The sequence below is a fragment of the Tursiops truncatus genome, chromosome 10 (genome assembly GCF_011762595.2).
Source record: "Tursiops truncatus isolate mTurTru1 chromosome 10, mTurTru1.mat.Y, whole genome shotgun sequence".
Classification (NCBI taxonomy): Eukaryota; Metazoa; Chordata; class Mammalia; order Artiodactyla; family Delphinidae; genus Tursiops; species Tursiops truncatus.
Window position 1 is genome coordinate 86,335,985 of NC_047043.1, and position 25,076 is coordinate 86,361,060.

The window sequence follows — 25,076 nt, forward strand, 5'->3', positions numbered from 1 at the left end:
CTAAATTCTTCATGTGTAAATTACTCCATTTTAAATTTACTCGCTTTTCTCCATTTGGTCCTTTGAGAAACAAATCGTGTCCCTCATAAAAATCTCCCTAAATTTGAAGCGAATGGTCTAAAAATATCTATCATCTTCTCTTTCTCTCTCCTTCACTCAAATCATTAAGCACCTGTACCAGGTACTAGGCTGGGTACCAGGGCTACAGATGAACAAAATGTAACTCCTGCCCTCATGACACATGTAATATGAGGGAAATTACAGGCTTCCAGGAGAGGAGATATGAGTGGGTCAGATTTGAACTGGGGAATCATATGGCAAGAAGAAGAGCCTGAGAAGGCCTTAACTTGGGAAACTACTTTGGGTAGCAGAGAAAGAAGGTGCTACGTGGCCAGGGTGGGCGAGGTGGGGGAAGGACGAAGAGGTTACAGTATTCGTGACCTTGTTGAAAATTTAAGAACAACAGAAAAGATCTGAAGACTTACACATTAGATGTGTCATGAGCAGATTCCATTTTTAAAGAAATCTCTTGGGCCACAGTGTGGAGACCAGATTGGAGAAGAAAAACAGGGGGAAACAACCAACCCTTGTAGTTATTAATACTTCATGCCTGACATGATGGTGGCTTGACATAAAATAATGGTAGTGAACGTGGAAAAACACAGACAGATTTGATATACATTCGGAAAGTAAAATAATCAAGATTATTTGGTGGTGAAGTGAATACGTGGGATGGAAGTAGAGGGTGTTATAAGGATAGGAGTGGTGGTGGCTCTTCCTCCACGTTCAGAGACTGGGGAGATCAAGAGTTCAGCTTTTCTCGATGCCTACCAGCATGCACAAGGAGAGAGCACAGGTATGTGCATCTCACTATTGAAGTCTGGCGTTCAGAAAAATTAAACTTAATCACGTTGGTCATTAACATCTGTAGAAGCAGTACGGCATAGGGGAGAGTTTAGGCTTTGGTTTCAGAGGCCTGGGAGGCAGAACCAAAGAGATCATGAATCCCCAGAGAAGGACTTTGAGCTAGCCTAGGAACTGCTTTCTTTATTTTTTTAATGGTTTTCCGGTTCCAATCCATGAGTGCCCACATAACAGCAAACTTGACTGTATGGTTGACTTGGTTTACATCTTGAAACCAAAAGAAATAAACATAAACGATTTCCATTTGGCTCTGCTCAGATGACTGACTGGAGGCTGGATGAGGAGGTTAAGCTCAAAGGGATCAATAATCAAAGCAAACAGTAGCTCTCTCTTTCTCTGGAGACTTCTTTATATATTTTACTTTTTCACTCCAGTTGCTTGGCACCCTAGTTAATGATTTCTATGGGATTAAACCCTATGATAAATAGTATTGATTCTAGCAACAATCAGCTCTGTAACAATTCCTGCACCAATGTGCTCAGATGTCATCAGCAGAGCCAGTGAGTTCTATCTATGAAATCTACCTTTCCTTTTAGCGTGAAGCAATAAGCAAAATTCTCAGAATATTACCTCGGCACCAAAAGGTATCCATACTATACAAAGAAAATCACTACATCTTTTCAACTTGTATATACACCTTGCTTTTCCCTGTGCCAGCCTGGGAGATATTCTCTCCCTCCACTGAAGGACAGTACAGCTTCATACCAAAGTCACATTTGAAAAAGAGTATCTTAATATAAATTGCTAAATTGGCCATGGTTAGTAAAACATGTTTCTTTAACACAGAGGATCATTTTCCTTCTATTTTAACCCCTGATTGGGCAAACTCACGCTGCCTTCTGCCTCATCACTTATAAGACCTACACTCTGAGAAATTGCTTTATATTTTCTACCCATTATGGTAAATTCTTTACAGTGCATTACAACTTAACCACTTTTAAGAGGCAACATATATCTATATTTATGTATCTATATCTATGTTTATGTCCAGGCTATATTTATCTACCTGTGTTTATAAATAGATATATATATTACTTTTATAGTATAAACATATAAATATACTGTTTGTTTGTTAATTACAGTCAAACAAGTTGAAGGTTAGTTTATGCTCAAGTCAAAAGCCCAAGTGTCATCCAGCTGGTAAGTAGCATTTCTAAGACTTGAATCTTAGGGTACCTGATCTCCCACCTGAGCTCTTGACAACAAAACGTGATATTTTCTGAATTACTCTTATCTGTGTAAGATTTCACAATATTCATGGCATCCTATGTCTCAATGAAATTAAAGATTTGAATTAACTACCAATATCTGAAAGACCACCCTCAAAAAAGCTTTCATGCATGATCTTTGGCGTTTCGAGACATATGTAGCTGAGTCTCCAAAGACAGAATCATCTTCTCAGACTAAATGCAACTACTGAGAATTATAGCCACTTGTCTACTTGCAGTGAAATGTCTTTAAAAATGATCAGTTCTCCCAGATATTCAGTTCATTTTTCAACTGTAAATTATTTAGAAAAGGTATCACCTATGAAGTTCTAATAAATCCTATGGACTGTTTCTTATGATATCATATTTATATGAGAATGTGAAAAATCTCCGTCTTCTTTTGAGCCAAAATAAAATATAGCAAAGCTGCTGAAAACTTACATTAAAACACTGGAATTATGTTTCCAAAAAAAGTCAGGAAATATTCAAATAGAGTTTTTTTGGGGTCTTTTTGTACGTGAGTGAAACTGATTAAGAGCCTAACTTATATTTGTGAGCCAATGGGGATGCCAAACCAATGGTATAAAAGGTTTCAAGTAGGTGTTTACTTATTTTAAGGTGAAAACCATACCACTCACTGTATGTGTATTGTTTTAATGCACCTGTCTTCCTTAATGAGCTCTGAGTAATAAAAAGAGAATTATTCTAGGTATTTCATGTGGAATTATGTAATGTAATGAACAGGGTTTGCAAATGGTTTCTCTTCTACCCAGGAGAAGAAGTGTGTAATTCATGAAAATCCTGGATATTGACAGTTCCTATATCTGGACTGAACAGCCTTAGCTACAAATGAAAATTTCATAGAAATATAGCCGAGTTTAAAATGTTGCTCTCAGAAGAAGTTGGGAGAGGGAGAAGACAGTATTTTTACTTATATTTGCTTCTTACCTTAGGAGGACATGTTAAGAATGGTTTGACTTTTTCTGTATTATGTAAAACACCAGAAATATGTCTAAAGGGCATTGTTCATTTTACCTGACACACAGTGATTTCAGCTTCTTCTTGGGAGTCACCCTCCTTCACTCAGTCATGATCTTTATGTCCCAAAACAAGCATATTGAAATGTCTTAAAAGTCCTTCCTTATAGCACCCAGGAGAATACTGTCCAGTTAAGTTCTAAAGAGCTTCATCTTCAAAAGCTTATTCTAGGGACATGGTGAGCAAGGTGTTTATTATTCACATAATCTTTTTGACAAAGTGAAAAGTGTTATGAGATAAACCATTTCTCAGATAAATCCGCTAGCAAATCTCAAATATCAGTTCCTGTTAAGTCAACCTTGTAATTCTATCCTGCAGTTCTTTCTAATAAGAAATTGTATACATCATGGAAATGTAAATTAATTTTCAAAAATCTGGGATTCTTTGAGAGCGGTATATACATGTATTTGTGGAAATGAACTCTGTGTATTATCTTGCATTCACTTTTGTAAATTCTGTCTTATACTAACATCCTCAGAGACAAAGGAGACTTCAACACTCGGACAATACTTGGGAGACTTCAGCAAGTAGAAGATGGTATATTCTAGAATTCAAGATACCAAGGCCCTTTTATTTTGTTCCCAAGAGGAGCTGATAAGCCTAACTTTCCTTATGACTAAATTTAGCATGGTATTCCCTCCTCAGACAATTCGGGCCTAAAGTCATTAGACGGAAGTGAGCAAGGTTAAGTGTCCAGGAGGGGTTCAGGGGACGGGAGGTACAAGGGTGACCAGAGATCAGATATCAGAGTTAAGGTGGGGTCTTCATTAGCAAGTCTGGGATGGGCTGGAGGAGGAAGCCTGGCCTAGTGTGTCGGAGTCCTAGCAGGGTAGGGAGGGCTACCTACTGTGGGGAGTTACAGCCCAGGAGGGGTTCAGAGGGCATCCATGTGGAAGATGGTCTATCACAGGGGTGTCTGAACCCGAGCAGAGTGAAGCTGTCATCCACACGGGAAAGCGGCTTGGCTGGGCCTATTCTGGGTGACGAAGGCATCTGCGCAGGGGGCGAATGCAGTGAGGTGGTGTTTGGGGGCACAGTGCTCGGTACGAGGCACAGGGACGTGGACAGGGAAAGGAGAGGTGGTGGGGTTTTAGCAGGTGATGGTGGCAATTCTACCTTGGTTACACACACAGAGAGTGAGCAAATACGTAAATACTTCAAAGGCCATGAAAGCGGGGTTCGCATTGTCAGAGAATGCAGAAACCAAAATGCCACAGACACTGAGCAGGTGCCGCTGAATCCCTTTTATGGGAGGGTCATGAGGAAGCACTTGAAAAGCTCTGATATCTGATTACTCGAGTCAGTGAAACTATACTGCTAGCTGACAGGTGAGTCTCAGATGAGTCCTCAGATTTTCCTGAGACCTAGTGAGTAATTATGTAACACAGACCCAAAGGCACGGATTAAAGGCCCGATTCACCCACCTGGAAACTGAGGAGCCTTAAACCTGATAAAGGTGGGAACAGGCGATCCTTCTCCTCTGTAGGGTACAGGAGAGCAAGTTATTCTGTCTCATGGGAGTGGCCCAGGAAAAGGAGGAACAGGTAATACAGCTAACAAGAACCAACGAATTAATATGCTGAACTGGGATACAACGTTTACATGTTTTGTCTCAATTCCCACGGCAACTCATTATGGGTATTGGGAATATGGATACTGTAAGACTATTTTGCAAATGAACAGCGTAAAGGTTCAAATTTAAATACACTGCTAGTTGGGACCTTGAGCAAACATATTACAGGGTAAAAGAACTTAGTCTGATTTTGAGCCCATGTTTTTAGCCTTTTTACTTCTTCCCTAACAAGAAAGAATAGTCGTCTCCCAGGAATGGTAGCCTCTCTGATGTGGCACCATTCCCAACCTTCCTTAAGTATGTTACAATAAATACTACCTTACCAGTATACAGTAGCATTGCATATTCTAAGGAAAAAAGAGTGAAGAAATGTTTATGGCTATAAGATAATCAAGCGTTTTCTAAGGTAATGAGTTATGACTTTTATCCCAAGATGAAAACTGACACACTTTATAAGAAAGGTGAGTTTAATTGTTGTTTCTCTTACTTCTTCCGGCTTTCACTCATGGTGCCTTATTTCCTATGTGTTTATCGATTTTTAACTGCTTTCTGCTCATTTCGTTTGTAAACTTACGTACGAAACTTCTTTGAGCCATGAGACGCAGGTGGGTACCTCCTGGGAGGATTTTGTCATCTGGTCCTGCCACAGGTCTTAAATGTACTCCTACATGAGAAACACATATCTAAATTTCTGGCTTGAAGTGTTTTGGGACTGACCACATAGTATGAACTTATGTCGCAGACTTGTTCAAATATCAGCTTCTGGTTATAGGCAATTTCCCGATTTTCATGTGAATTCACAGTTCCTTCTAATTCACCTTTAGATGGAGAGTATAGCACTTTTGAGCTCCAGCTATAAGAAAAGAGGATCCCTGCTTTGGTTTTCTCACTTTGGCGCAGCCTTAGGATTTTTTTTCTTCCATAGTAGCACCTTCCCCAGTCCTGTGAAATACCAAGAAATGGTACTCAGTAAAACTGAGATTCCCACGTGCCCTCAAGGTGAAAGCGGGCTGCAGTGTTCCAATTATTCTCAGGCTCTTGCCTTCATTTAGCTATTGCTCTAAATTCTTTACTTTCTTTTTTTTTTTTTTTTTGTTTTTGTGGTACGCGGGCCTCTCACTGTTGTGGCCTCTCCCGTTGCGGAGCACAGGCTCCAGATGTGCAGGCTCAGCGGCCATGGCTCACGGGCCCAGCCGCTCCGCGGCATGGGGGATCTTTGCGGACCAGGGCACGAACCCATGTCCCCTGCATCGGCAGGCGGACTCTCAACCACTGTGCCACCAGGGAAGCCCGAATTTCTTTACTTTCTTGTTAGACTACATATGCATCTCTTTTCTTTTCCATTTTGTTTAGTGTTTTCAGAAGAAAGATTGGTGCTAGATCCTTATCTGCTCATATATTACTAGAAATGGAACCATAGGGTAAGTTTTTCATTATCCATTCAGTTAGTTAAACTTTAGAGTTCAATGATATGCCTTGCTAAAATTCATCTGGGGAAAAACTATTATAGATGACATGGATTATCTCATAACTAAATTTAAAGAAGAAATTTAACATATCTTAATCTTCCCCTTGTTAATGGATCTTCTTTTTATTGAAGCTCAATAATTTTCTTTCTATATTTTAAGCGATAATGGTTTACTGACAGGCTCACACGGAGACTTGCATTCTATGCTAGTTTCTATACTAAAAAACTCTATCACTTGGTAAGTGACAATCTCTCTGGACTACAGTTGCAAGAAGTTAGTAACCTCAAAAGGAAAGTTTTGCATTTCCTATAGTACTTAATCATGGATAAGAATAATACATGTACGTAAAGATTAAGTCACAAAGAGGCTGTTCTGGGACTAAAATCTCATTTGTAACCATAAGATCCTTGAGTGTGTTGATTTTAAATCAATGCATAATTTGATAGCAGACAACTCTCTACTTATAATTCTGGTGTCACCTGCTCTCACAAGACCTGATCTAAAGTTGGTAATGCTTATTACATTAAAACTTACCAATGCCACTTGGAAAAATTAAACTATGTTAATTAAAATATGTAATATTTAATACGGCGTTTCAAATTATTACAGATACTTGGCAGACATACAAGGGGTTCAACGACTTGTCTTTTGGAATTCAGTGAATGAAGCTGCTTCTTTTCGTCTTACGTATAATCTTGCACTCCACAAAGGAAACACATTGGAATGCAACAAAAGTAACCCCACAGTTTATTTTTATTTCTACTTATTTTGTATGAAATATAGGTTTCTAACAATTACACAGCCAAATCCTCTTGTTTCAGTCCTGATAAATATAAGAAGCAAATTTCCTCTTGTTTAGTTAAGTCCTGATAGAAACTAGAAGGGGTGATGCTTAGTAAATGCACAAATGTTTGCTTGTAAACTTTATATAAAATTTGGCTCAGGGACTTCCCTGGTGGCACAGTGGTTAAGAATCCACCTGCCAACGCAGGGGACACAGGTTCGAGCCCTGGTCCGGGAAGATCCCACATGCCACAGAGCACCTAAGCCCATGAGCCACAGCTACTGAGCCTGTGCTCTAGAGCCCGCGAGCCACAACTACTGAAGCCCGCATGCCTAGAGCCTGTGCTCCACAACAAGAGAAGCCACCGCAATGAGAAGCCCACACACCGCAAGGAACAGTAGTAGGCCCTACTCGCCACAACTAGAGAAAGCCTGAGTGCAGCAACAAAGACCAAACGCAGCCAGAAAAAAAAAAAAAAAGTTGGTTCAGTCATGATGCTCCACTGATTCCTTAACATACAGGTTGTGTCATAAAACCAATCATATAAAAAAAATGTTTTGAGAATAATAGTGTTGCCTGGCACAGTGTCTGGCACCTAAGAACATTAGTATTTAGTAAAACGTGTGGAGTAAATCAATCACTGAATGAATAAAATGTATAATAGATTTATATATTTAAAATAGTTCTATAAATATCTAATAGCACATTATCCTTAATCCTATTAACTTATCTAAGAGCTGGTCTAGGTTAATAGCTTTTAGCTCTGTGGATGGACTAGAGACGGTCCTTGTGCTTTTGGAAACTATGTGTAAAATTATGATTTAAAGGACTAAATGGATTGTTCCCTCCTGAGGAAAGGACCACTGCTCTCAAAAGATCCTTAAAGTGTCTGAGATGAATAAAGGTTAAATATCAATATCTTAAACAAAGGGGGATCCATTATTTGGGATCAAGGTATTTCTCTAATCAACACAATGCTCTTTTACTAGAACACCAAGAAAAAAATACTCTGATGTAGCCAAGTCTCGGGATTTTTAACAGAACAAAAGCAATATTAGGCTTAATCACTGTACTTCCTGTCATAAAATCTCGCAAGAGTGTAAACTCCACAAAGGCAGGATTTTTTTTTTTTTTTTGCTTTGTTCACTGGATGTGTTTCCCAGCACCTAGAGTGGCACTAGCTTACAAAAGGTGGTCAAATTCTGTTGAGCAAATGAGTTAAAATTCAAATAAACGTTGCTTTCTTTTTTTAAAAAAAGAGATAGACACTAGTTATATTTCAACAATTAAGTGATCTATGATTGTAAATATTAATAAACTCAAAGTACAGGATGTATCCTCAAAAACACCAAGTTATATACATTTTAAATATTATATAAGATTTATTTTATGTGCTCAGATTTTGGAAAGCCCTTAGTTATTAACTTCAGAAACACCTGAAGCTACTGTTTAAATGACCTACCATAATTTCTGAAAACCTTCCTAGTGTATGGTAAAAATAAAAAAGGAAGAATTTGGCCAAGTGAATCCCTATTTGTAATATGTGTGATGTTATCTTCAGGTTTGAAATCAAAACTTAACCTTCTGGTTTGCGTAGCTTCCAAAAGAAACAGGCTTAATTTTATTTAGATCAGGAATCAGCAATCTTTTTTTTCTGTAAAGGGCCAGATGATATTTTCAACTTTGAGGGCCACGTGGTCTTTGCTGCAACTTCTCAACTCTGCCATTGTAGTATGAAAGCCTCCAGAGGCAATAAGTAAACGCACAGGAATGGATGTGTTCCAGTAAAACTTTATTTACAAAAACAAGCTGTGGGCCAGATTTCACCTAATGGTCCTGCTCGCTGAGGCTTGTTTTAGATCACTTTTTAGGATCCAACGCTAGTTCCTAGTCCCCTAAGCCAGACAGCATTTACGTGAATTCTATAACCTCGTGCAAACTCATACAAATTGGAGATCTCACACAGACTTTTAATTTTTAAAGGCACACAGCTGTCAAATGATGAGTTAAACACTGTCCTAGGTCAAATGAAAGGCATCTTGAATACAACTGGTTCCCCCGGATAGAATCCCATCAGAGAGACTGTTATTTTATAAAGAGAAAATGGCACATTGTTACTCTTTATTAAATGAAAAAACAAAAGCTACTCAGGAACTATTAAAAGCATGTGGAGATTGAGTGAAAAGAGAAATAATGAGGTATGGCAGCAAAAAGAACCATGTCAGTGCATTTTATTGATCATTAACCTTATGATATAGGAGGCATTTGAAAACAACAGAGAAGTGTGTTATTGGTTTGGCATGAAACCTCTGATGATGCATGAGAATATATGCTCAAAAATGTCAAAGGTCACCAGAATCACATATTGGCAGATAAAATGTTTTTGATATTGTGTTATACAGAAGTAAAAGGGCAACAAGCTGACTTCTATTGTAATGCTGGCTGGGGAAATTTTGTGGTATTCAGTAAAGTTAAAACTGAATGTAGTACAATATAACCTTGGCCTCCTTTCTATACACCATCAGATAAAACTATTGCTAAAATATCAATGTTATGGATATATTTCTTATCAAGTATGCATTAAAGATGTCAAGGATTGACCAAATTTTTTATATTAATGGTGGTTCGACAATTTGCCAGTGCAGACTTTTTGCTAAAAATTGGAGAACCAACTCCCCTATAGACGGAGACAGTCTTAGGCATATAAAGCTCTTCCTCCCATTTTACTCATTCTGTGATTTCAAATGTCTAAAATATTTCTGAGTGGTATCTTAGTTATTGAAATATTAGGATAAATTTGATCGAACCTATTGTTTTCTAGAAAAAAAGGGTCTAAAAAAAACTTAGCAGGGATCTGAAAAATCTTTAAAGTTTTGTAGGACTGCATATTTTTTATACATCTCCAAATAAACATTAGTATGCTAAAAAAAAAAATCCTACCATACTCAGAGCACTGTGCATACAGGACCACATCTGCATTTTTTTAAGCTGCTTTATTTGGAAAATAATTCAACACTACCTTTCAAAATAAACTCGATTTACAAAGTTAAGCTTTGCAGGTGTGTTAATTTGATAAAAATAAACTTCAGACCAAAAGTATGAACTTGGCATAAGGGTAGGACGGATTTCTTGATTTTTGTTGACAATGACCTACAATCTACCTAAAGAGAAAACAACACTTACAACAGGTGGTATAAATGCGAGGACCTAGTACACATTAAAAGAAAAATATCCTCACGTATTCTCCTGCAGAGACTTTTTTAAAGATCTAAAATGAGACGGCCTATGAGTTTTACTTTGGGTGATCAAGCAAAAGCAAAACAAAAACAAAGTAAGAAGTCATCCTTTATTTCTAGTTTCCCATATCCTCCCCTATTGAATCCACTACTACTAATATTGATCTTGCCCCCAGAATCTCACAAGTGTTCCCATTCTTCTACAATCACCGTTCCTTTTGCTACTCCAGCCCACGCACCAGACGTTCTCATTGTCACAATCACACTAACCTCCAAACTGGCCTCCTCACTGTAATCCATTTAATGCACAGTGGCCAGTTTGATTTTTTTAAAAAACTATTTAGATCATGCCACTCTTCTGCTTACACATTAAATTGCTTCCCATTTTACTGCCTATGAAATCCAACTTTCTTATCATGACCTAGAAGTCAACAAGATGTTTTCCACTTCATCTGATACCATTTTCTCTTCTCCAGACTCTGTTCTTGCCTCAAAGCCTCTGACTTAATGATTTCTGTTTGGAAAGATAATATTTGTGAAACCAAGTCCCCCTAAAACCGAGTGCCTCTGCCCAGTTTATGATAAACCTGTCTAGCCAAAACATTATTCCCTTTCTTGTCCAACACCTTTTCCCCTCCAGATTGAGAGATATAAAAGAAAATGGGGGATTGAAACCAAGCAGGGTACTGTGGGGTCCTCCTGGGTACAAAAGCGTCTCCACGTCCCCTGTTTCTTATCTGTAGGAAAAAGACTTCAGCCTCCTAAACCACCCCTGAGTGCCAAAGGGCAGATTCAGACACAAATTCGGGAAAGGCGGGAATACAGAAGCAAAGGAGAAGCAGTCAAGAAATAATAATGCAGGGATAAAGCAGGGTCCTCGCTCCTCCTCAAGGGATACACACAATCTGGTACAGATCTATGAGCTCTTCTGTAGGAATTAAGGCCCCCGCCCCACCCAGGTGGAGGTTGGTAACTTCAGGCTGAGCAAAATCACTGGACCCTAGACTGCGTGGAACCAGAAGGCCGATGACTAGATTCCTGGAACACCACCCTGTTACCTCCCCACCACCGAGTCAGGAAGGTCACATGCCTTGCAGTCCTCCCCCTAAATTTTGCCTATAAAAACTTTTCCCCCCAAACCATAGGGAAGTTTGGCCTTTTTGAGCATGAGCTGCCCTTTCTTCTTGCTTGGCCTTTGCAATAAACCGTTTCCCTTCAAACTCCGACATTTTGCTTTCTTTGGCCGCACTGTAACCGGGCACATAAACTTGGGTTCGACAACAGTCTGAACTCCTTTTACGGAGAGAAAACTCTCATCCTTTAGCTCTTGGCTGAAATCTCCTCCTTCCCCTAACTTCTCATTCTGTAAGGCCCCCTTTCCTACCAGTGCCATTATAAGTTCTCTCACTTTATTTTCTTCACAGTCTGTAGCTATTCAGTTCATTTTTGGATCACTTGTCTAATGCCTATTACTGCTTACGAAATGGAGGCTCAATGAGAACACAGGTATTGCTTTTCTTGCTAACTGCTATATCCCAGTGCCTAGGATGAAGGCCCACTCAGAATAGTGTGAAATAACATTTCTATTTTATGGACCCTATTGCTTTCCTTGCTAACTGCTATATCCCAGTGCCTAGGATGAAGACCCACTCAGAATAGTGTGAAATAAAATTTCTATTTTATGGCAAGACAAGAAAAATTTAAACATAAATTCTTCTCTGCCCTTTGGCCTCCTCTCTCCCCCTTACTGTGCACTGTGTATCTGCCTTATGCGTCAACCAAACCTCCCCCATCAGCAGGAATACCTTGTCACCCATAAAGAACAATGTTCTTCCAGCATCAAGACAACTCCTTAAAGAGATAACATTCCTTCTTGGTCTTGTAAGGGGTCATGTGACCCACCAGGTTGACACTTAGATCTGGATTATGTAAACTGTCAATACATCATTTGATGTACAGCCCTCTACCTCAAAAAATCTTACATAACTGTGCCTTGGTTTCTAACTGGTGGAACAGTTCTCAGAGCTTTCTGAGATGCTCTTCCGGGGTTATAATCCTCAAATTTTGCTCAAATAAAATTTTCCATTTCTTAGACTGATTGATTTTTTGTTTACAATAGATAATCAGACATTAATTACTGAATGAGACACACGTTACAGATGAAAGTTCTGCAGATCCAAGGATAAAATAATGACAATAGATGTAAAGCACATGCACACAACACTAGATGCCTTATAATTAAAGCCTCAAGTCCTTATTAGGGATTTCTTGAAAATGTCGTAATTATAAATGGAGATTAAATGTAGAGACAAGGGAGGGAAAATATTATAGTAATAAAATTTCAAAAACCCTTTGTTTATGCTGAAAAAGCACAACACAGCTTAAGAACAGAATGATTTTGTTTACGTTACTGACTTTCTGTCCCCACATTCAACAGGAGCCTGATCTGAAGCACTCCTCTATCAAAATGTCAGGTCTCAGTAAATGACAGCTATCGATATTTAGTGCACTCCTAACAATACCAGACTATGCACCATGTTTTATGTGTATTCTATGTTAATCATTTCAACAACTTTATTGAGATGCTATGACCATTATTCTCATTTTGCAGATTAGGAAATCTTGAATCTCTTATCTCAACAGGCCATAGAAATAAGAATATTTCAGCAAGTCGTCTGCTAGGCTTACAGAAAAAAAAAACACTGCAGATTTTACTGCTGTGCTTAATCATTTATGAATCTTGGTTTCACTTCTGTCTCTTGCTGGAGAGTGGAGAGACTGTGGAATGTTCACTTAATTAAGAGAAAAGACATTTCGTGTCTTTTCCCATGATTCATGCAGAAGTGTCAGTTATTAGAGACTGGCATAGGAAGCAACAGGAATGAGAGGACTACATCTGACTGCGAGATGGGAGAGAAGACTCCAGAACTCTCATTTATTAATTTATTTCATTAATTATTTGATTTACTGATTGTCTACCAATTACCAAGCAGAATGCCTCTATGCCAGAGATACAAAGACAGATAAAACACATTCCCTGCCCTAGACTCAGTTACTGCCTTTTGAGTGGAGAGACCAGCAAACCAATGATAAAAATATGCTGTGATAACTTCTTTAATAGATGGTATTTATAGAACACTTTGCAAGAGTTAACTATATACCTAACTTCTGAGTAAATGAAACAGTGCAAAACCAATCAGTGTCAGATGCTTTTATGAGACAGTAGGGAAACACTGAAAGCACAATTCATCAAATAAATAATTAATTATACACATCTTAGTATACAGATACATAACTGAAAAAAGTTTTCAGAAGGAAACAGAAAAACCCATATGACCGTAAAACAAGAAAATTTAGTTTCTTAATGTTTGACTATTTACAAACCTATCCCACTCCACCAAATCATATCATATTGTTATTTATTTTAGACATAAAGCTGTCAGATTAATGCATGCTCTCATGCAAAACTTCATCTTTGATTGTCTGAAGTTAATTCCTAAGTGCCACTGCCTGACAGATGGTTGCAACTTTTCTATTCTCACAATAAATAGACAAGTTTACCCTTTTCAGGAAAACTATCTAAATTTGATTTCCAATAATTCTTAAGGATAAAATTAGTGTCTAGACGACAAAGCTATAAAACATCCAGCATATCTATGCAATGTATTTGACAGTCGATTGTCTCGTAAACCAAGTGATATTTTTACACTGACAACTCAAATTTAAAGCATCTTTTCAAATTAACATTGCTAGGAGTATAAACACATTATTGTAAACACAGATACCTGACAAAAGCATTTCCATTCCTGGAATATTTATTTTTATTTAAGACTTTTACAGTTTATTTCCTTTCTTACCCTATAGTCAAATACATTTCTCTGCTTTGACATTCATATAACACTAATTATTATACACTCCCAAAGTTAAAAACTTTGTTTAAATTTCATTATAATTTCTATGTTCAGTTTTCAATATTCTCTTTTCTTTTTCAAGTATGCTTGTTTTACATTATTCCAGATTTTTAGAGATTAAAGTTTAAAAAGTTAAGGAATATAGGGGCTTCCCTGGTGGCTCAGTGGATGGGACATTGAGCTCCCAATGCAGGGGGCCCAGGTTTGATCCCTGGTCAGTGAACTAGATCCCACATGCATGCCACAACTAAGGAGCCCACCTGCCGCAACTAAGGAGCCCATGTGCTGCAACTAAGGAGGTGGCAAGCTGAAACTAAGGAACCCTGGAGCCACAACTAAGGAGCCTGCCTGTCACAACTAAAACCCAGAACAACCAAATAAATAAATATTTTTTAAAAAGTTAAGGAATATAAAGAATATGCCTATTTTATAATGTATACATGATCTATATACACCATACATATTACACAATTATATTATATTTTATATATATTCTTTAGAAAAAAGAAAAATGAAACAGAAAGATATATATACAACACCAAGATTTTACGAAATACAGCTTTCCCTCAGGCTCTAGCTAGTAACCTTAATTTGACTTCAGGGCCTCCTCCCAAGCAAGCATTTCAGAAACTCCTTTGACCACTTCTGATTAATCACCCAATCTCTCCCTAAGTAACTCCTCCATTCGTAGCCCCCGTCCTTCACCTACATATGCAAATTAGTCCTGTGCTTTATTGTATTATTCAAATTCTGAGCCCATCCTTGTCCTGTTTTATTTGGCTCCAAGAATGATTTAAGATTAGAAAAGGTAAACTTTCCACTTATATCCTCAAGCATTTGTCTATGTGAATCACTGAAGAAAACCTACATTTGAAGTCCAACTTGCTGGCTCTAAGGACTGGGGAGAACGAAGTACTGATATTTTGTCCCTTAAGATTCTTGCATGGATTAGCGTTATTTCACCCACTGCCATGCCTATGGGCCCATAAAAGAAAACACGCTCAGGCCACCCCTGAGAAGACAACGCTATGGTAACTGAATCTGAAACAGAAATCTGAGATGAGGCCTGAGGACACCAGAGTCCACATTTTTGAGTGTGGAGCTCAACCCCCAAGTGAGACCTGCAAACTGTACTTCAAAAAAAAAAAAATTAGGGGGCTTCCCTGGTGGCGCAGTGGTTGAGAGTCCGCCTGCCGATGCAGGGGACACAGGATTGTGCCCCGGTCCGGGAAGATATCACATGCCACGGAGCGGCTAGGCCCGTGAGCCATGGCCACTGAGCCTGCGCGTCCGGAGCCTGTGCTCCGCAACGGGAGAGGCCACAACAGTGAGAGGCCCGTGTACCGCAAAAAAAAAAAAAAAAATTAAATTAATAATTTAAAAAGCCCAGCATGGGGCAAAACAGGTTTTATGAGTCAAACCCCTGACTCATGCTAAAAAAGCGTAAGAAATTTATGGGTGAGGAAATAGAGAAAGATTTTTTAAAATTAATTACTTAATTTTACTGAAGGATAGAAGACTTACAATATAAGTTTCAGGTATACATAATAACGCAATATTTATATAGAATACACTCCATACAAAGTTATTAAAAGATTTTTGTTGAGGCTTTTGGGTCTTATTATTACAAACACTCATTTCCCTGAATTGGGAAGAGAATGATTTCTTCCTCTTTATTTCAGTTTGAGAGGCTTCAAGGAGATCACTTTGTGTGTCATCTGTATTTTGAGGACACACTGGATTGATATGTGTGTGACTGAGTAGGACCCTATGGTGCCTTCCCAGGACAGAGCCCTCCCACTATGTCCTCTGCTTGCCTCTTATTTGTAGAAAAGCTGTAGTCTCCCAGGCCCCCTGAGTCACAAAAGCATGGCTGAAGAATTAATGACTAAAAAGCAATCTTGAGAAAGAAAAATGGAGCTAGAGGAATCAGGCTCCCAGACTTCAAACTATACTACAAATCTACAGTAATCAAGACAGTATGGTACTGGCACAAAAACAGAAATATAGATCAATGGAACAGGATAGAAAGCCCAGAGATAAACCCACGCACATATGGTCACCTTATTTTTGATGAAGGAAGCAAGAATATACAATGGAGAAAAGACAGCCTCTTCAATAATTGGTGCTGGGAAAACTGGACAACTACATGTAAAAGAATGAAACTAGAATGCTCCCTAACACCATACACAAAAATAAACTCAAAATGGATTAAAGACCTAAATGTAAGGCCAGACACTATAAAACTCTTAGAGAAAAACATAGGCAGAACACGCTATGACATAAATCACAGCAAGATCCTTTTTGACCCACCTCCTAGAGAAATGGAAATGAAAACAAAAATAAACAAATGGGACTTAATGAAACTTAAAAGCTTTTACACAGCAAAGGAAACCATAAACAAGACCAAAAGACAACCCTCAGAATGGGAGAAAATATTTGCAAATGAAGCAACTGACAAAGGATTAATTTCCAAAATTTACAAGCAGCTCAATATCAAAAAAACAAAAAACCCAGTCCAAAAATGGGCAAAAGGCCTAAACAGACATTTCTCCAAAGAAGATATACAGATCGCCAACAAACACATGAAAGGATGGTCAACATCACTAATCATTAGAGAAATGCAAATCAAAACTACAATGAGGTATCACTTCACACCAGTCAGAACGGCCATCATCAAAAAATCTACAAACAATAAATGCTGGAGAGTGTGGAGAAAAGGGAATACTCTTGCACTGTTGGTGGGAATGTAAATTGATACAGCCACTATGGAGAACAGTATGGAGGTTCCTTAAAAAACTAAAAATAGAACTACCATACAACCCAGCAATCCCACTACTGGGCATATACCCTGAGAAAACCATAATTCAAAAAGAAGCATGTACCACAATGTTCACTGCAGCTCTATTTACAATAGCTAGGACATGGAAGCAACCTAAGTGTCCATCAACAGATGAATGGATAAAGAAGATGTGGCAATATATACAATGGAATATTACTCAGCCATAAAAAGAAATATTATTTGTAGTGAGGTGGATGGACCTAGAGTCTGTCATACAGAGTGAAGTAAGTCAGAAAGAGAAAAACAAATACTGTATGCTAACACATATATATGGAATCTAAAAAAAAAAAGGGTTCTGAAGAACCTAGGGTCAGGACAGGAATAAAGATGCAGAGGTACAGAATGGACTTGAGGACACGGGGAGTAGGAAGGGTAAGCTGGGACGAAGAGAGTGGCATGGACATATATACACTACCAAATGTAAAATAGTAGCTAGTGGGAAGCAGCCGCATAGCACAGGGAGGTCAGCTCGGTGCTTTGTGACCACCTAAAGGGGTGGGATAGGGAGTGTGGGAGGGAGATGCAAGAGGGAGGAGATATGGGGATATATGTATATGTATAGCTGATTCACTTTGTTATAAAGCAGAAACTAACACATCATTGTAAAGCAATTAAACTCCAATAAAGATGCTAAAATTATAAAAAAAAAAGAATTAATGATTGAAAGGGTGTGAACATGTAGTGACAAAAACAGCAGTTGGGCCAGGAGAACTGGTAAGAATTTAAATAGTAAATCAGCCATATGTCAACCACAGAATCTTTAGCTCCTCCCTGAAGTACCCAGATAACTGCATCTGATGCACAGTCCCTGAGTTGTTTTTCAGATGCCAATGCCCCCACCAAATGGAAGAAGTTAACTGCTTGATGACCATGAGCACACAGCCCCCAGAGTGGAGCCTGAGGATTGATAATGTTAACCCCTGTGACACCACCCTTGTTACCTCACCATCAACCAATCAGAGACTTGTGCAGAGCGGACCACATAACCTGTGACTTCCCTCCCTCATTTTGCCTTTAAAAATGCTTCCCTGAAATCTGCTGCGGCTTCTGGGTTTTTAGAGCATGAGCTGCCTGGACTCCTTGTATGGCGCCCGTAATCAACGCTGCACTTTCCTCCACCACAGCCCTGTGTTAGTAGATTAGCTTTACCACATGAGGGCAGATGGACCCAAGTTTAGTTCGGTAACACGTTTCCCATACAGAACTATATGAAGGACAAGCTGTCCAGCCTGCCTTCCTGAGTTGGAATATACAACATGATGGCAACAGTTAACAACGCCATTTGATGTATATGAATGTTGTTAAGAGAGAAAATCCTGAGTTCTCACTGTAAGAAAAAAATATTTTTTATTTGTTTTTTATCTATATGAGATAATGAATGTTAACAAAACGTGCAGGCATCATTTCATGATATATGTAAGTCAAACCGTTACGCTGTACACCTTAAACTTACACAGTACTATACATCAATTATATCTCAATAAAAGTGGGAAAAAACATAAAACAAGGTGATAAGACAAAAATAAGATGCTTTATAGTTATACCCCATGAGGCTTGCTTGTTTGCCGTAACTTTACAAGAGTTACGCCACTTTGTTTTTTATATATACCTAAGCAAATTATAAAGTATGCAATACGTTATTTTATTTAAGGTGAATATTTTAACAGAAATAGCACGGATAAGGCTAAATAAATCTTTGAGCACAACTCCTAATCTCAATACTGCCACTTCATTCCGTAAGTAACCACTATTACTGATTTAGTGCCTTCTCTTCCAGACCTATGGTTTTATACATGAACGTATAACAATGAAAATTATCATTTAAATTTTCACATAATTAGAACCATTCATTTTTTCATCTTATATTTGCCTGTAACACCCAAAAACCTGTGTGGGAGGAGGTCATCAAGAAGACTCGACCGCCAGTTGAACTACAGGCTGGACCCAGGCCACTGGAGGCTTCCCATCCCACCTCCACTGTCTTGGGATGTGTGTTCAGCTTGCGTTCTTTGCTCCTAGAAACTGCACCAAGGAAACAGCCTCGAAATAGGACTGGGTATGTTACTAAACCCAGTTAGGGGCTCTATATAAACATTTCACCTTTGGCTGGTGAGTATGGAGATCTACTCGTCTTGCAGCCACACAAGACAACGCTTCTTCTAAGTAAGCTCTCTTGCTTATTAAACCTGCCACCTAGCAATCTGGAAGGGTCTGCCTTTTTCTTTGGTCTCTCTTGCCCTCTGCTTACTGGGGGTCGGGAGCGGGGAGGCTGTTTCCTTTTACACCCAGGAAGCTCCTGAGGAGGTTATGAAGCAACAACCTGTCTTGTATATTTTTTACTCGCAGATTTCTTTTTAAGTACTGCATGCTAGTCCACAGCATCTATTTATCATATCGTATTTAATTTATCTCCTTCTGTGGACATTTAAATTGTTGTTAACATTTGTTTTTCTTTCACAGACAACAGTGAACATCCTTCTTATACTACTAAGAAAGCATTTTGATGTAAATCTCACAGTTTATAAATTCTTAAGGCCAAAAGGCTGTGCGTTAATCAGATTCATTCTTTCATAGATCTTAATCATGATGTCTGATTTTACTTTACACATCATCTTATTAAGAAATGTTTTAGTCTTGCCTCAGATATTTTTTACTCATTTGTACTTTAGAACATTGGATACCAAACCTGATGGTTCATTTTAATCAGCTCATTAGACAAAAATCTGTGGATTCCTTGACTTAGCCTCAAAGACTCTGATTCAAGACAGCTGGGCAGGAACCCAATTCTGATACTTTGGTTTAAAAACCTCTAATACAGAAAGAAGACCTGAAAACAAACTCCTCCGCCTTCTATGAAGCTTTACTTAAAGATAATTCTCAGGATAAGTTATTTCCATGTATACTCCATGCTCTGCATTGGCAGCAGTATCTAGAGAGTAACCTCTGATGTCTTAATACAGAAAATTGTGGGACTTGCTGGTAGTTCTCAACACCAAGATCATCTATAAATCACAAACAGCTGTGCACAGGGTCTATTTCAGCCTAGGAAACACAGGATTTTCAAGGAAGAGTCAAGAAAAGAATCTGTAGTAGATGCTGATAGAAAAGCACTCAGAGGTTTTCTATCTCAGGTTGAGTGGCTGAAAAGCTTCCTGGGAGTTTTCTGCTGTTGGAAAAGTGACCCCTCTTTTATTAAGTGACAAGTGATCTCACATTTGTCCAAGAAAAAAAAAAATCCAGATCAATATGTTTAATTAAGGTACTTTTCGCCTTAAAAATCACAACGTCATGATTAAACTCTGTTTTCATGTTAGAGTCTTACTCAAATTCTCAAAAACATGTCATAAATAAGAATGAGCCCGAAGGTATTCCAGGATGTCATGCATGTTTTACTCATAAAAATGTGAAGGTATCTAAGAGTCAAGTTTTTCCATTATCTGTATAGAAAGGCTTTAGAACAACTGAAACACTCAGATGGGAATATGCTATCTGAGAAGAGGAGAAAACAATATTTTTGATGCAATTTTTTTTCTCTTGAAAATACCATTTAGTTTTAAGGAAAATAATTGAAATCGAACACTTCAGGATGCAGAAACCTAAAATTCTTTACATATGACCATGTGGGGAAATTGTTCTGAACCAGTAAAGGAAAGGCTTTTTCTTTTTATTTCTTTATTTTTTTGCGGTACGCGGGCCTCTCACTGCTGTGGCCTCTCCCGTTGCGGAGCACAGGCTCCGGACGCGCAGGCTCAGCGGCCATGGCTCACAGGCCCAGCCGCTCCGCGGCATGTGGGATCCTCCCAGACTGGGGACACAAACCCGTGTCCCCTGCATCGGCAGGCGGGCTCTCAACCACTGCGCCACCAGGGAAGCCCGGCTTTCTCTTTTTGACCTCGCTTTTAAGCCCAAGAAAAAACAGTGGGCGTCTCCTTTCAATATGGCGTTTTCTGTGTCAGTTTTCACCTTGAGCAATAAGCAAGTCTACACATGCGGTCAAAGAAAATGATAAACAGAATGAAATTTCAAGTATTAAGAAAAATTAGCGCTAGCCTTCTCATTCCTGCAATATTGGAGATGGGAGAAAAGCTGAAACTGATTCTAAGTTCGGAACCGTGAGGGCTTCCTTCCTCACGTAGCGCAATAACCCCATTCTGTGTGTTATTTCATTTATTTATCACGCACTAGAGGCAGGCATATCCCACCTCCGTTTTATGGGTGAGGAAAGCGATTTAGAGCGCTCAGGCACTTTGCTCAAAAGCCCCAAGCAAGTGAGAGGCAGATTCAGGCATTACAGGCTATCTGATTCCAAAGCACACCGTCGTCATCTTCCCCCAAATCCTCCTCTACCATCCCTTCTAAAATACAATTTAAGTGTACCTGCCAAGCCTGGATGCTCAGCTCACAGCTTGCATCATTTCCTTCCACTGGCTTGTTGCTTAGATCTGGAAGCTCTTCCACCAGGCAAACCACCGTCTGCTGCCAAGTCCCTTCCGGTTGCCTAGGAGCATTCCGCGTCCCCACTTCTCTCCTGAGCAGCTGGGGCTCATCTACCTTCACAACACCTGTAGCCACTAGCTGCCTTTTCAACAACACAGGCTGTCAGCTGAAAGCTATCCAAAGAACTTAAGTCTCTGGCTAGAAGTATGGGTACGTGCCGTTTTAAAGAAAACTCTCTTTGAAGGTATTGAACGACCTTTCAGTGAGAGGTGAATGTCCCTGAACACAAGTGAAATGTTTTCAATTAGCATTACATTGGAAAATATACCTAGCGCTTACTCTACCCCTTGCCTTTTCTTTAAACTGAAATCTTGGCCTAGATTTATCGTTTTCTCTCTGAGATCATTTCATTACTACATAATGAACCTCCCGAGCTATGGCAGGAGGCAACTAGAATTTTTTGCCCCCCATTCTGCATTCCTTAGCATCTCCTCTTATAGAAGCGGAAAAACCCAAGGAGAGAATGGCTTTCTTTCCTACAGAAAGGGCCTAGTCAGGTGTTGCAAATTTAGACAAACGTGCTTAATTTCGCAAGTAAGAAAGCTTTTTTTTTTCACATGGTAGCAGAGAAATCTCCTTTGGCACTTCCAGGGCCAGCAGGACTTTGTCACTCACGGGCAGTGGTCCTGGCAGATGAAGGTAACCCGCTCTAGGTAAGAACACTAAACTAAGTACCGTTCTCAAAATGCGGCTTCTGGACACTTCCCATGATTTCCGTTTTTCTTTTCTTCTTTCTTGGAGTATAATTGCTTTACAATGATGTGTTAGTTTCTGCTTTACAACAATCAGCTATACATATACATATATCCCCATATCCCCTTCCTCTTGCATCTCCCTCCCTCCCACCCCTCTAGGTGGTCACAAAGCACCGAGCTGATCTCCCTGTGCTATGCGGCTGCTTCCCACTAGCTATCTGTTTTACATTTGGTAGTGTATATATGTGCATGCCACTCTCTCACTTCATCCCAGCTTACCCTTCCCCCTCCCCATGTCCTCAAGTCCATTCTCTACATCTGCATCTTTATTCCTGTCCTGCCCCTAGGTTCTTCAGCACCTTTTTTTTTTTTTTGATTCCATATATATGTGTTAGCATACGGTATTTGTTTTTCTCTTTCTGACTTACTTCACTCTGTATGACAGTCCCATGATTTCCTTTTGCTCAACACATTCCCCTCTCCCAAGCCTCTCTAAAAACTCTCAGCCCCTCATGTTCTTCAGTCTAACATCTAGAACCTTCTCTGTAGCCAAACGAGCTCTACCAGGCCAAGGGACCCAGTTTTCAACTTAATTACCATAATTTGTGAGGAACAAGTATGAGGTCATGAATAGGCCTTATTGATTAAGGCAGAAGCAATGAAGCTTTTAGTCTGAGATTTAACATCTTTCTGAATAACATTCTCTGAATAGTATTACTGGCTTTGACTGTGGCAACATTTTGAGCTATCTGCCATTTGGATCTTGTTTTGAGAGAATAAGGATTGCAACCAGCAGAGGCTGAGTGCCTGACATGTGCCCAGTATTTTGCTAAAAGCTCTATAAACATTACCTTAGTTCTCACAACTACTTGAGCATATATTCTACAATATCGTTCTCATCCTCAAATTACTCTGTAGTCCTTTCCTTTGCTTTATAACTTGCATGTAACCTCCTGGAGACGAGACATCTTGTCCCAAGACCAGTATCTGAAACTCCGGAAGAATTAATGAACTACCCTTTGAGGTTTAATATTGTCATCCTGTGTATTTTCAAGTAACCCTTGAAGAATAATTGAGCATTTAAAACCCAATAATCAGGTCAGCGCCGGGTGCCGGCCATTCCTGGAGCTCTCCCCCGCGGTCGCGGCACAGGCCGAACAACCAACCAGAAAAGTTTCATAAACAGCAGGCAGAGGGGCTGGAGGTGGCGGCCGGGCCTGAGCGAGCAGGAGTTCGGTGGCCTCACCTGTCCTCATTCACCAGCGGCGACCGGCGGCAGCGGGCAGCGCGTCAGGCGGAGAGAGCCGCCGCCAGCCCAAGCAACAGCAGGAAAGACAACCTGACATAGGGAAGTGGGGACTGCTCTACAGAGAAAGAACTACAAAGAATCCTCAGTGCAGTAGGAACCCTAATCCAAAGTCCCTATACTTTCATCAGAGTGCGCAACGGAGGAACATAGCTCAAGAAACTAACCACAGCCAAGTGCCTATACTTTGTTCCACTGGCTGCGGATTTCATGGAAACCCTCGTACAAATGGCATGTGTTCAGTGTGTTATAAAGAACATCTTCAGAGACAGAATAGTAGTAATGGTAGAATAAGCCCACCTGCACCTTCTGTCAGTAGTCTGAGTCTTTACCAGTTCAGGGCACAGATGGCAGTGTCCCAGAAGCTCAGCTGGCATTAGACTCTACATCTTCGTCTATGCAGCCAAGCCCTGTATCAGATCAGTCACTCTTATCAGAATCTGTAGCATCTTCCCAAGTGGACAGCACATCTGTGAACAAAGCAATACCTGCAAAAGAAGACCTGCAAGCTTCAGGATCAGAAACCGCACAGCAGTCATCTGAAGAGCAAAGTAAGTCTCTTGAAAAATCAAAACAAAAAAAGAATCGCTGTTTCATGTGCAGGAAGAAAGTGGGACTTATGGGGTTTGAATGCCGGTGTGGAAATGTTTACTGTGGTGTACACCGTTACTCAGATGTACACAATTGCTCTTACAATTACAAAGCTGATGCTGAGAAAATCAGAAAAGAAAATCCAGTAGTTGTTGGTGAAAAGATCCAGATTTGAACTCCTGCTGGAATACAAAATCCTTTGACCATCTGCAAACTAAAAATTGACGAGGTTTCTTTTCCTAGTCATTGGGAATGTAGAGCAATGTTTCTTGCATAGACCTTTTAACCATGCATGTTATCAGGAGAATAGATGTTTGTTTCTGTTTTGAAAATGACTCTGAACATTTATTTACATTGCAGTCTCTGTGGCTGAAAAGACTTAAGTAAACTTTACAAGTATTATCCTTTTAAGATCATTTTAATTTTAGTTGAGTGCAGAGGGCTTTTAAAACAAATGTGGAGAAATTTTTGGAGGGCTGTGATTTTTCCAGTTTTAAACATGCGTGCGTTAATCTTGCAGTTTATTTTCCATTGTGTGTGTATATATAGGTTTTCTCTGCAGCATAATTTCTCTTCTGATGATGCCCTTTAGGGTACAACCAGTTATCAGTAACCAAATGTATCTTAATCATTATGGCTGCTTCTGCTTTTCATTAACAAAGGTTATACATATGTTAGCATATAGTTTCTTTGCACCCACTATTGATGTCTGAATCATTTGTCACAGGAGAGTGTGTGCTGATGAGATTCTAAGTTTGTGTGTTTTTAAACTTTTTTGAGCGAGGGAAGGAAAAGCTCTATGCATTTCATTGCTGACTGCAGCTTTCTTTCAGATTACGTTCATTGGTCTGTTTGTATACAATATGAAAAGTGATCTGGAGTAACCGTGCTGTATTTATGTTTATCCGCCATTCTTTAATTAAATAAAAAGGAAAACCATAATATTCCCTTGTAAAAACAAAACAAACCCCAATAATAATATTATTATTAACTTATTAGACT

General features: G+C 39.3%; 1 pseudogene; it reads left to right on the forward strand.

Moving 5' to 3' along the window:
* The first annotated feature begins 732 nt into the window (after positions 1-732).
* LOC101319214 (AN1-type zinc finger protein 6 pseudogene) lies at positions 733-24,249 on the forward strand (annotated as a pseudogene).
* Positions 24,250-25,076: the final 827 nt, after the last annotated feature.